This window comes from Stegostoma tigrinum, chromosome 13, assembly GCF_030684315.1.
Source record: "Stegostoma tigrinum isolate sSteTig4 chromosome 13, sSteTig4.hap1, whole genome shotgun sequence".
Lineage (NCBI taxonomy): Eukaryota > Metazoa > Chordata > Chondrichthyes > Orectolobiformes > Stegostomatidae > Stegostoma > Stegostoma tigrinum.
The window spans coordinates 47,635,817-47,649,882 of NC_081366.1; the positions used below are offsets into that span (position 1 = coordinate 47,635,817).

A 14,066-nucleotide genomic window follows, 5' to 3' on the forward strand; every position below is an offset into this window, starting at 1 on the left:
GACCTAGTTTGAACTGATGACGTGAGACTTCATAGGGTGACGTGTCAGTGTTAAGAACTCCCAGGACAAGTTCCTCCCAAATCTATTTTACCATGTCATCACATCTACTTGGTATGTTCCACATCACCAGTAAATACTAATGGAGTTGTCCAGATATTAATCTATAAGAAACAATTCCATGGGTATGACTTCAAGGTGCTGTTTGACTAGTCTTTGAGACAGCTTTCCCAATGTTGACACTATCTTTAACGTATTTGTAAGGGTGACTTTGGAAGGTCAATAGGGCAGAGTTTGCTGTTCTCACTTTTAAAGCCTCTGTCGATGCTAAGTGATCTGTTTGGATCCTTACCTTCTCTGAGTCATTTTAACAGTTTGGTACAACTGAGTGGCTTGGTAGGTCATATCAGAGGGCACATCAAAGTCAATCTCATTGCTGTAAGCCTGGAATCACATTAAGGACAGACCAGGTAAGGATGCCAGTTCTCTCTCTCCTAAACGTTTATGAAGCTGATAGGTTTTTGCAACAATTGACAACGGTTCCATGAACAACGTTAGACTTTTAATTACAGACTTCATATGAATTCAGACTTCACTATCTACTATGTGGGGACTCATGGTTTGTGCCCAGAGAATTATCTTGGATTTAGATTACTTGTTTAACAGCAATACCATTGTGCTATCACTTCCTCTCTTCAAATATTGAAGTAATTACATAAATATGGCATGCCTTGTGTTTTTGATTACATAATTACAACTAGAAAGTTAACAAACCTAAGCAGAATTTATTGTTTGTTTATATTTTGAAATAAACTTATCCATATAAGTATGCTCGCGGGAATCATTCCTGTCAACGTCAAAGCTGATAGGTGGAGTGGAGACCGTTACAAGGTATATTACACATCCATGAATATTGCATGAGCCAAATAGTTCAACGCACTAAATGCACAAATTATGGTGTGAAAAACTGAGATTTTTAACAATTACATGAAATGTACAGTTATCTGAAGTGCATGTGCTTATTTCAGGCCAATTTAATCAATACACTTAAGACCACTAATGTACTCTTATGTTAGGAAACGTCCTATCAGAGCCAGCAGAAATATTCTTTATCCTTATGCAATTCCACCCCACAACAGATATTGGTTTATTTCTTGTCCTTTCCTTTGATGCCAAGCTTCAGTTTGAGGAGTGTGACCCTCAGACCAAAAATGGGAATATTCCTTAATATGTTTTCCTGCGGCATTGTCTTTCTCAATGAAGATCTGACCTGACCACTGATCCTGCTTCCAAACTATCTTTATCTTCAGTATGATTTTCTTTGCCACCAATCTCTTCAACAATTTGATAACTATCTGTATGTGTAACACTTTCAGTTGAATAAAGAATATTTTGGGATGAAGCGTGGTGTAGAACTAGGGAGGTTGTTGAGGTAAGGACAGTTATGAACGCAAGACAATTTAAAGGCAAGAACTTTAAATGTTAACCACAAATTTAACTTGTGGTATGTCAAATCTTAAAGTACTTCTTTCAGAAATTGATGATTTTTCTACACACAACAACTGTGGCCTTGACATGTGCTTGTTTAGAGGGTAAATATTGACACAACTAATTAACCTTGCCCTCCATTTCTGACAATTATGTGAAACGACAGAGGAAAATTCCAAATCAAGAGACTACTTTATCCCAAATTCATCACTTCCTTAGAAAGCCATGACCCATTTAATAGCCATAAAGACCCTGAGGCTAGTAAGTATATTTCCTGAGATAAAGTGTCTGTCTGGTGACAATATTAGAAGATTCTATCACTACTTACTGAGGCAATGTCGGCAACAGGCTGAATCCTAAAGGGAAAAAGTATAGCTTAAAAAATATTTTTTCGTTTATGACAGGGTGAAAAGATCCTAGGCTGTTTGATTTGTACCTGTGCTTTAATGTCTGTTTTATTTTTTGCTGTAGCAATTACATTGGAAATATTGAAAAGGTGGATTAACCTAAAGTATTATCATTATAAAACTATTAGCAATACATGTAGGTTACATACATTAAACTACCAGTGTGGATATATATACAAAACAGAAAACATCAACCCAAAATGCAGTGGTAGAAACAAAGCTTAAGTAGCTGAACTTAAATTGTGGGAAATCTCCAGTGTCTCAAGAAATATGGACACATCTTTTAAAAATATTGCTAACCTAGATAAGACTAATGCAAAGAAGTGATGTCTATAATAAAATGTTCCAAATATTAGTTTTTGTGACTATTAAATTATATTGTAGTGTTAGCCATGGTGAGTTGAAGAAGAGATGTTCTTTTCTATTTGGAGGTTAGAAAAGAATTTCAGGTTTCAGTTATGTATTTCATTGTCATAAAGCCATCAATATGCCTCTAAATGCATTATGGCAGTTGATGTAGTAAATTTGAATGCAAAATAATTTCATATTAATTTACAAAGACAAAGGGTAACAAAACAGGTGCAATCAAAAATAATTGCAAAAGCAAATGAAGCCTTGAGAAAGAAGATATGCATGCTATGCAATTTTTTTTCATATGCAGATAGTCATGAATTCCAAATTAGAAATGATCCCATCTCTTAGTATGTCAGTGTACTCTGTGTAAGTGCAGCACCCTTGTTATGTCAGTAATAACAGCTGTCAGTGGATACAGAGTAAGATCCCACAAAAGGCAATTTGTATAAATTCATCTAATTCATGTTGCCAGGGATGGAATATTTGCTAGGAATACTTTCTGCCATCTCCTATGTCCAGCTAAACTACAAATTTAAGGAGTTGTGTACTGCTGAACGTTTCCTCTGAAAAGTGGTATAATCAAAAATGCAGTGTTAAGTACGTGTTAGTAGGCTCAGCCTGTGTGATCATCTGATTCAGAGGTGACAGTGGTAGTCCGTGGTTTTGGGAGTTGGAAGACTATTTTTCATATCAGAATATTGCAAACAGCAATTAGCCCATTCTAACAATAAACATTTCAGCCATAAAAACCCAAAAATTATTGAATGCTTCCTGATCTATTGAATATCGTAGGTAGCAATCCCTTCCAATCCTTCCCGACTATGAGAAGATAAGGCACTTCTGTACAGGAAGGCACAGAAACCACATTATTAAGTTATTCAGTTCATGCATTGTTTATAAATACTCACATGCATGTACAATGTTTTAAAGTGAGTATTCACTGCAATAATAGTGGACAAAATTAGACCCACCACAAGAACATACATGTCAGACTTTGTGTTTATGCTCTCATGAATAGCTGTGGCTAGTTAAGAGTTATATCATACCCAAGTTCAGAGTTTTTGTGGCATAGTGGTTGTATCCCTGTCTCTGAGCCAATTCAAGTCTCATCCAAAGGTGTGTAATAACATTTCAGAACAGGTTGCTTAGAAAATATCTACCCAGGATTATTGCGGGGTGGGGGTGAAGTAGCATCCCTACCACTGGGGTAGGAGACCCCGGTTCAAGTCTCATCTGCTCCAAAGGTATATCATGAGATCACTGAACAGGTTGATTAAAAATATTTTTGAGGATTACTCCTAACTCTAACCTCCCTCCCGAGCCCGCCGTAAAAGATGTTTAGCTCAAACAGTGGAACATTGCTGATTACTGTAGAAACGTTAACCCTGGGCAATCCCCTTAGATCAAAATGAAACAATGTTTCAGCGTTAATTTCCAGAGAGGAGCCTAAGATTTATTTTTCAACTATTTAATGTAATAACCATGTATGTATTCTGACTGCATAACGTTAAAGACAAGGATCTGCAGATTCTGGAGATCTGAAACAAACAAAAACAGAAATTGTTAGAGAAACTCAACAAGTGTGACAGCATCACTCGGGAGAAAACAGATTTCCAGTTTTTCAGAAGGGTCATTGGGCTTGAAATGTTATTTCTGTTTTCTGTCCAGTGATGTGCTTGACCTGCTATGTTAAAGATAAGACTGGACAGATCTAGTGATATAACATTTTTCTTAGACAGCAAACTGTATAATAATGACCAAAGCTGTTAGTCACACTATATAGCACAGGCTTGCGTTTCATTTTCTAAATTAATATAATTTCTGATGCAGTGCATTTTCTAATATATTCAACATATGCTTTCAAGCAATTTTAAAAAAAGGGAAGCACTTCATAATGCAACAGTAACATATCATTTGTTCAGTATATAAAATGAAACAGACTCCTCTTTTGAGGGTAGAAGCCTTCATTAAAAGGCTGGTTATTTCAGCTTTTCTTTTGACTTTCCATATTTATGTTTAGGAGAAGGACTACGTTTAATTTTCCTCAGTATTGGATTTGACAGAAAACATAAGATCAGTGAAGAATCTTGCAATGACAAGTAATGTTCTATCATACAGTGAAACTGGAGACCAGCAACAAATACCTGAGACACTGAAGGTTAAGGAAAACAAAGGTTAGCGGAAAAAGCACCAACAGAGATGGTTATCATCTTAAGGAAGTTCTCAACATGGTAAATATCATCAGGACAAAGGCTATCAGCATCATCACCATATGCAATATTTATGTTTGAGACTATGTCCAAGCGAGCATTAGGGCATCTTAATCAGTATCCTGCCTGCAACTGTACAATAGGTGCTCATGGATGCACTGGACAATTGGTTTGTAACACAGAGACACCAACAGCACATGTTCAATTCCTGTACCAGTTGAGGTCACCTCAAAAGTCCACTTTTTAGGTGGCATGATGGCTCTGTGATTAGCACTGCTGTCTCACAGTGCCAGGGACTGCCACTGTGGACTTTCCACATTCTCCCTGTATCTGTGTTGGTTTCCTCCAGGTGCTCTGGTTTCCTCCCATAGAACCAAAGATGTGCAAGCTAGATGGCTTGGCCATGCTAAATCGCCCACAGTGTCCAGGGCTATGCAGGCTAGAAGGATAAGCCATGAGAAATCCAGGGTTATGGGGTTAAAGGATTGGCGGGGTGGATCCGGGTAGGATGCAGAGGGTTGGTGCAGACTTGATAGGCCAAATGGCCTGCTTCCACACTGTAGGGATTCTGAGTTCAAAAATTTTAGAGCTTCAGCACCTTCTTTCATGTCCTTTACCCAACATACATCCCTAGCCTTATCATAATGGTTGCTTTCATCACCTACTTTTATCCACCAGTGGTCCCCATTAACAGCTTTCTTTCTTCCAGGCTTACTACAATGCATTCCATTGTCTGACCAACTCCTGTTCTTTTTCTAGGCTCCATCTCCATTTTTGGTTCATTCTCTTTCCCTTCCGCCCAACGTCCCACCCAGTCTTCTGCTTAAATGCCATTTTTTCCTATCAGTTCTGAAGAAGGGTCATTGGACTCAAATCATTAACTCTGCTTTCTCTCCACTGATGCTGCTGGACCTACTATTTTTCTCCAGCAATTTCTAACTTTTGTTTATTTCTGATTTCCAGCATCTGCAGCATTTTTTTTGCAATCTTTATTTTCTGATTTGTGAAGACCCTGACTGGTATCTTTATCTGCATCTAGAGTGTGCATGCATGGGCTGAATTTTATCTGGCTAAAGCCAAATTGCTGTATACCCATTACATTATATTTGGCATGAAATAGTGCCAACATGCCAGTCTGCAATAATCTGGCAAGTGGGTGTGTCATGAAATCAACAGCCCATTGACCATTTTTACAACCTTGATTAACCATTAAGGTAACTAAGAGAGCAATTTGCTGAAAAAGCATAGTTCATGTCATCATATGGTGATAAACATGAAATTGAGAATTGTTTTCAATGACAGCTAAAATGGTGGTGATGAAGTCTGCAAATATCAAACTGCTCAATTTCAGAAGGCAAGTCTGCTGACACTTAATTGTTGGTAGAAATTCTGCATATATTATTCCTTACATCTGATTCAGGGTAAAATCTTCAGGGAAGGCGACAAGAAGAGCCCTTACCATCTCAGAGCAATACACCACTTGTGCTGGGAAAAACAAAGGAAATTGGATGCTTGTCTGAAGCCATCTTCTTCAGTGAGGAGGAGAGTAGGAGAAGGTTAGCTGACCAGGGGTAGATGCTGCTGAAATTGCAGGAAGGTGAGAAAACTGCTGTGGTGTCAGCAGAGGGAAGACTATAGCGGCAGGAACAAGTAAGTAGATGCTCTGCCTTGTCATCAGGCCACGATTAACAATGTTTCTCAAGAAAAACTGTCACCTCCCTCTGTGACATACTTTCAGCTATGAAACCCTTGAATTGGGTGGGCGGTCACTCAATACTTGTGATCTCAAACCATGACTTTGAGGTGCAGCACCACCAGCTCATTCTAGAACACTTCTGGATAGCTCAGTGGAATTGCCTAGTCTTATTCATTCACAGGATGTAGACATCACTGGCTGGTGCAGCACTTATTACCCATCCCTAATTGGCTTTGAATTGAGTGACTAGCTGGGCGTTTCACAGGGCAATCAAGAGTCAACCATATTGTTGTTACATGTAGGTCAGATGAGGTAAGCATGGCAGGTTCCCTTGCCCAAAGGATATTACTGAACCAGTTACGTATTTTTGATAATTTATATATGGTTTATATGAAAGCTTTTAATTCCAGCTTTTATTGAGTTAAAGTTTCACCATCTGCCATGGTGAGATTCTTTTCCATGTCCGTAGAATCCCTACAGTGTGGAAACAAATCATTTTCCCCAACAAGTCCACACTGACCCTCTGAACAGTATCCCACTCAGGCCCATCCCCCTAACCTTTCCCCTGTAACCCTGCATTTTCCATGGCTAATACGCCTAGCCTACACATCCCTGGACATTATGGCCAATCCATCTAACTTCTACATATTTAGACTGTAGGAGGAAACCGGAGCACCTGGCGGAAACCCACACAGACACTGGGAGAATGTGGAAACTCCATACAGATAGTCGCCAGTGGGTGGAATTGAACCCAGGTCTCTGGTACTGTGAGGCAGCAGTGCTAACCGCTATGCCACTGAGCTGGAACTATTACTTCTTCAGTGTCAGTGTTCTACACCATAACCTCATTGCGTTAATATCTTCACTGATATCATGTTTGGGTGTAGACATCAGTGTGTTTCTTTTACAGCACTGTAGGAATATCCTTAATTTAGGTAAAAATAACAGAAATGAGGTGTATGAATTCCATTTACTTGAAGATCTCTGGTGTGTTGATTTATAGCCAAACTAATATGCCCACTACAGAGTAATCTCCAGACATGTTCTTTTTCTAGGTTACTTCAACGTAGAGTGGCTGTAGGTCTTGGTCATCTGATGACATTCAGATACCAGGTGTACATGCACGTTGAGTTTCTAAAATGACGTTCACTCTTAAAGCAATAATAAAACAAACACCAGGCAAGTGAAAAGACTTGGTGGGTCTCCTCCAGGTACATGGGAGATTTGATTGCACACCTAAAACCGTAAAAACATTAGCTGGAAATTTGGAAGCATTCAGAAAGCAAAGGGGATACCCTGCAATAAATGTGCAATTGTAATAAAAAGATTCGGCTGGTTTCCAGGAAGCAGTCACCCAGCATACATCCGCAAACACTGCTCTCCAATTTGCAACTGCCAGAAGGTCCCTTAGGTGGTCTGTTGTTGTGCAATGTACAATCTTGCCCTCAGAAGAGAGAAACCTCTCTGAATGAGTAGGGTAGCCAGGTTCTGTGATGACACTGATGAAGGGGTGAGTCACACATCCAAGGGAAGAAATGTAAACCACGCTGTTGTGGTGGGTGCAGGGTTGACTGGGTGAGGGCTGGAGCTGCTCTGATGTTGACGATCCTGGTAGGTGAATAAATTCATATCCACAGAATCTTCCTGGCCCATGGCATTTTCTTCTGACAGTTCTGTGACATTCCAATCTGTGCAGCTTAGGAACAATGACAGTCAGCCAGGTATGTTGGATTAATGTAACCACTAAGTATCTGAAAATATAGTCATTTTCTTTAATGGGCTGAATGCTTTTTATCTGCACCGTAGGGAATCCATGATTCCATGATTGATGGGTGTTGGTGTGTCAAAAGTTGAGAACACCAATTCCCCTCTCCAACATTGCGCACCATCTTTTCCTACAACAAAGTGGGAATTTGTTCAAATGATGCAATGGTGCAATTAGGTCTTCAAATATTCATCATTGGCAGCACAGTTTTCTTAATGTCCTTTGCCAACTCTCCATTCCCTTTCATCAGCCTGGTGCCGTGTCTGCATGTGGGCAACACACATCAACACAATTCCATAATTAGCCCACATCACCACTTTCAATATATGTACAATGCCATAATGATAATATACTCACCCTGGCAAAACTCAAAAGGTTATTGACCATTTTGTGGTACTGCAGGCAGCTAAGTGACCCTAAGGCTTTTGAACTCTGCCAGGACCTCTACCAGGGAGCCTCTATCTGGCCGGGAGGTCTCCTGTTATCGCCGTTGAATCTGATGATCTCCTGCTTGTTACACACAGCTTTTAGGAATATTCACAGGGAGCCATTGATCTTGGTCCTTTGCTATCTTCAGTGACTGTCCCCATTCTTTCTGCCATCTGTGCAGATCAAGACAAAGAATAATAAAGCGCTGATCTTGAATATCTGCCATTTGCTTGTCATCAGAAGAATGGGTGAGCTGTATTGTAATGTTAATTTATCCCTGGCAAAGATCCTGGATGCTTTTAAAACAGCAGAATAATTCCACATATTCATAAACAAGCTCTTACAGGCTGCAGTAGCTTACAGGAATTCAAATATTCCAACACAATTATTAAACCTCCAAGAATGCTTTTTGGTGCAGCTGCCTACCAAACACCCAACACGTAGTACCTCTAAATGGTTGCCTGGGACCTCGTTCTCAGTCACGACCTGCCCCTTCTCCCCACAGATGTCTCACCTTTTGGATGTGCTCCCTGTTTGGATGGCTGAGGTAACAAGGTGTATAGCTGGACGAATACAGCAGGTCAAGCAGCATCACAGGACCAGGAAAGTTAACAATTCGGGCCTAGACCCTTCAGAAAATGGTCTAGGCCCAAAACGTCAGCTTTCCTGTTCCTGTGATGCTGCTCGGTCTGCTGTGTTCATCCAGCTCTACACCTTGTTACCTCGCATTCTCCAGCATCTGCCATTCCTATTATCTCTGTAGGATGGATGGCTGTTTGTTGACCACTATGCCTATTATGTGTCCCCTTTGAAAAGAAGGGGTATAAGGCAGCAATGCATTGACTTACTGACCAGACCCTGGTCAATGTTGCCCTATACAGGCCCTTGCATACAATGTAACCATCAAAAGGGTTTACTTTTTGTCGTTGTGGACGAGATTTTCGAGTAACTGCTCTGAATTATTCAGATCTATATTTGCTTTCCCATCAGTTCTTATCAAGCCTTTATTTGACCACAATTACCTGTAGCACCTTCATGTGAAAGGAGTATAGAATAACTCTAGGGAGAACAACACTACTCTATGTAACACAACTCAGGCACTCTCATGTCAAATGAAATTCATTCTCCAACCAGGTAGTTGAAACAGCCATTGGATTTGTCAAAGCAGAGATTATCATGTCTGAGCCACTTAAGGACAAACTTGCCTTACAGTAATCCTCCAGCCCACAGTCACCCTGTGGGTTTCCAGGTTAATTATCATTTTCTACATGTTGTATAATCACACTCTTACAAAATTGATTAACATGCATTTTAATGAGCAGGATGGCAAAGCCATGCCAGAAGGTAAAACCACAACAAGGAATTAACACTAAAGCAGCAAATAGGATTTCAAGTATTAATGCCAGCTGGCTTCAAAGAGATGGCACAACTACACATTTTTTGAAGGAGATAGAGTATGTGCTGGATAAACAATGCTGAACAATGTCAGGTCATCTCAAACTTACTTGTTATAGAACCATCCTGTGGTTAACATCTAATAGATTATAGCCCAAAACAGAGAAAAACCCAGCTTCATCTTCAACACAAGCGTTGCCACTTTTGTATTGATGTTAATAGCTGGAGTTGCCGTGATACTTTCACAATGGTCTTTTGCTGTATTCTAAATATGACAGCTCACCTTTCATTCATCTGAAGCTACTTTTTTTGCCAGTGAAGTAAACGTTGGCTAGCTGCCTGGTTCTTGAGTTTCACTAACAACCTCCTATGACTGTTGTTGCTTGGGAATGTATATCTGGGTGATGTACTGGAAGATACAGAGTTTAGAAGGCTCTAAATGGTGGTCAGCTACATCCTGGATTGTGCTAACGACCTCCTTCAATACCTAATGCACTAAATGCACTTTGGAAGGTTTGGGGATCACTTGAAGAAATTAAGCATCTGCTCTGTCTGTCCTTTCTCCTTATTCTATGAAACTGATTTTTATTGATTTTGCAACATTTAATTCTAAGTCAATATTGCTGAATATAAATAGCTCAGCATTTCTGGTTGTGAATTTTATGTTTGCTGCTGAAGGTTGATTAATAGGAAGAGTGGCCGTTTGATTTTGTTGGCTGCCATTGGAGAATTGAACAGTTGACTTGTATATCGGAGACATTGACAGCATGTGTTTGATTCCTGGACCAGCTGAGGTCACCACAAAAATCCACCTTTTGGATGGCACATTTGCTCAGGGGTTAGTGTCGCTGTTTCACAGCACCTGGGATCCAGGTTCAGTTCCAGCCTTTGATTGTTGGGTATTTGTGTGGGTTTCTACTGGGTGCTCTGATTTCCTCCCCTAATCCAAAGATGTGCAGGTTATGTGGATTGGCCATGCTAAATTGTCTGGAGTGTCCAGAGATGTGTGGGCAAGGTGGATTAGCCATAGGAGATGTGGGCTGATGTGGACTCTGTCTGGGCGGGATGTTCTTTGGCAGGTTGGTACAGACTTGATGGGGTCAAATGGCTGGCTTCTGCACTGTAGGGATTCTGTTGATGAAAATAGAAGCCTCAATATAGTCCAGAGATTCAAACAGAAAAATCGTTAGTCAAACAACAGTATTAGTAATCACCAGTTAATTTCCAGATGTGACACACAATCTCTAAGATGTAGTTAAAATCCAATAGAGAGAATAGAAATATTAGCTTTTTAACAGGAACTTGGATCACATTAAAGGACATATTCCATGTTGCGTAGGATTGCCTTATTAAGTCAATTTTCTGATTTGTGCAAGCCAGAAACACACTATTGGAACAGGTTGTCTCTACTGCTTGGCCCTGTTTAGAGTAAGCAGAGTCTCCAGTCTCACCAGAGGAAGGAATCAAGCAAATGTGAGTTCTAACCTAACTCGGGGCAGCCTAGACCCACTTTTCCAGCAATTTGTGCTGGAGAAATCAGAGTTATCCATTCACCATTGTCCAAAACATTGTTCAATGATGACCAACAGTGTGACTTTAGTTCAGAGCATCCAAATCGTTCAACTACAATTGTCAAGAAATTGGCAGACCTGGGGAAGTAATGCTACTCTGCCAATTTTAGCTGCAGCTCCTGTGGTACAGTGGTTGCATTCTACCTCGGGATTTGATGGCTTTAGGAAGCATGTTGTAACATGGCCAAACAGATTAATGATCAATCTGTAAATTTTTCCAGGATATCTATTGCAGGCTATATGAGTGGGAGTGTTTTCTGGTCAGCAAGAATCATGTAGTGCTCCAGCACAACAGCATCTCCAAGTGAAAATACTCCTCTTGCTGGGTCTTTCCATGAGAAAACCGCTTCTTCATTTAAAGGGCTACCAGAGTGAAAGGGGGAATTCTTGGAGCAAGTATATGTCCTAAGTATCCACACTACAATTATGTTCTTATAATGTATTCCTCAATATTCACACCCATCCAAACTAGCATTTATTAAAATTATGTGGTCAAGTGGCTTCACAATGTTTAATAAAAAAATTTTAACTAAATTCAAAGTCAGCAAAAATGGCTTAGATATCCCTTTACAGTGTGTGAAAATTCTCTTGACTTTAACGATCTTTTTGAATAAATGTCCTTGAGTATGAGTACAAAATCCTCCCCGCGAAACAGAAAATAGAATAACAGTTTCCTAATTTTAAATGCTGCACACACGCATAGTGAAAATCCTATACAATCTTAATGAAAGAAGTGTATGCAGAAGCAAAGGCAGATCTGTGACTGTAAAGTGCCGATTTGTATTGGAGGCACAGTACATTCTTGTAAGACAACTTTTCTAGTTGCTGCTTGATAGCTTTAGTCCATGTTCGCTCAGCCTTTCCTAGCCAGAGCTGATTTGCACATTGAAATACCCTTCTTTCATTTATCCCCTTCTCTTGTGCCAAGCATACATTTTGAATCCGTAGCATTGTTTATTTGTTGTCCACCATACTCCAAAGCAACATAAAACAAAAGAAGAAAATCACATAACACACAAGACAGAAGATGCCTGTACAAATGCCTGAAAGATTAAAAACAATGTTTAGTGTACTGGAGGCCAAACAGCAATTAAACCCTATTCTCATTCAGTGTTTACTTAGTTATATTAGAACTGGCATCCTTTAAGAGGCATGGCAACATTGTATCATCAAAATAGTATTGTCTCTGTTTATTTCACAGAAAGTGGACTTCAAGAGCTGAGCCAGGGCTTATTGCCCATCCCTGACTGCCTGTGAAAATGTGATGGTGAGCTGCATTCTTGAACAATTGCTGTCCATAGAGGTAGCTCCTCCAAAGTGCTCTTATGAAAGGATTTAAATAATATTGACCTAGCAATATTGAACGAATGACAACATAGTTTCACTACAGCATGGTGTGTGCCTTGGAGGGAAAATTGAGTGGTGATGTTTCCATTCGTCTGTGTCTTTGGAAGGCATTGTTGAAGGAGCCATCATGAGTTGCTGCACTACCATTTTGCAGATGGGACACATTACTGCTACCGTGTGTTATGGTTGTCAGAGTGAATGTTAGAGGCGATGGGTAGGGTGCCAATTGAGTTGGCTGCTTGGTCCTGGATGGTATCAAGGTTCTTGAGTGTTGTCGGAGTTATAGTCATCTGGGCACGAGGGGGATATTCCATCATACTCCTGATTTATGCCTCCTAGATAGTGGAAAAGTTTAGAGGTGCAAGGAGATGAGTTACTTGCGAGAGAATTCTTAGTCTTTTTCCTGACCATGTGTCATGTTATTTATATGGCTTATCCTGTTCGGTTCCCAATTAATAGTAATCCCTGGGATTTGATAGTGGGGGAGTCAGCCATGGAAATGCCATTGAATGTCAAGAGGAAATTGTTAATTCTCTTTCGTTGAAGATGACCATTAACTGGCAGTCTTGTGAATGTTAGTTTCCACATCAGCCCAAGGTCAGTTCTTGTTGCGTATGGACACAGTGTTTCAAAATCTGAGAGATTGTAAATGGTGCTGAACTTTGCAAACATCAGTTAACATCTTTACTTTTTACCATGGCTTCTCGATTTCATACTGAGTCAAATGTGGCCTTGTTGTCAAGAGCAGCCACTCTCAATTCATCTCTTGAGTTCAGCCATTTTGTCCATCTTGGACAATGTTGTAATGAGGTCAGGAGTCATATGGCCATGATGGATCTCAAACTGTGCATCAATAGCATATTAACTGATTTTCACTGAGAGCACCATCGACAATCTATTGTTGCTAATGGTTAGAGTAAACAGATGGGGCAATTAGCTGGGTTGGAGTTATCCTGTGGACAAATTTGTTTTTATTGACATTCTGCGACATGAGCAATTTTCCACACTATTGTGTAGATACCTGTGTCACAGTTGTACCAGCACAGGTGATTAGCGAAACCAGTTTTAGAACTCAAGACTTCAGTATTTTAGCCAAATTGCTGTCAGTGCCTGGTGCCTTCAGCTGTTACTTGATGTCAGATGGAGTGAATCAAGTTGGCTGAAGACTGACATGTCATCCATGAAGCACTGGCTGAGTTGGCTGAAGATTGTCACAAATGTTTATATAGCAATACCCTCATTAAAACAGAAAATCATCTAAGTTGGGACACATTGCCCTGAGAAACTGCTACAGCGATGTCCTTGGATAGAACTATGTGACTTTAACACTGGCTTTTGACAACCACAGTCACCTTCCTTTATGTTACGCATGTTATCTAAAGTCATATTGTGTTAAGTCAATGCTGT

General features: G+C 40.0%; 1 long non-coding RNA gene across 6 annotated transcripts in view; it reads left to right on the forward strand.

Moving 5' to 3' along the window:
* The window catches only part of LOC125458519 (uncharacterized), an 85,249-nt gene that overhangs the window by 18,441 nt on the left and 52,742 nt on the right, over positions 1-14,066 (forward strand). For 4 of the 6 annotated variants that reach the window (XR_007248835.2, XR_007248836.2, XR_007248834.2 and 1 more), the window contains exon 2: positions 12,514-12,579. The exons of the other annotated variants lie outside the window; for them this stretch is intronic. This is a non-coding gene — a long non-coding RNA (uncharacterized LOC125458519). The remainder of the gene's footprint in view (positions 1-12,513; positions 12,580-14,066) is intronic. 6 annotated transcript variants of the gene reach the window in all.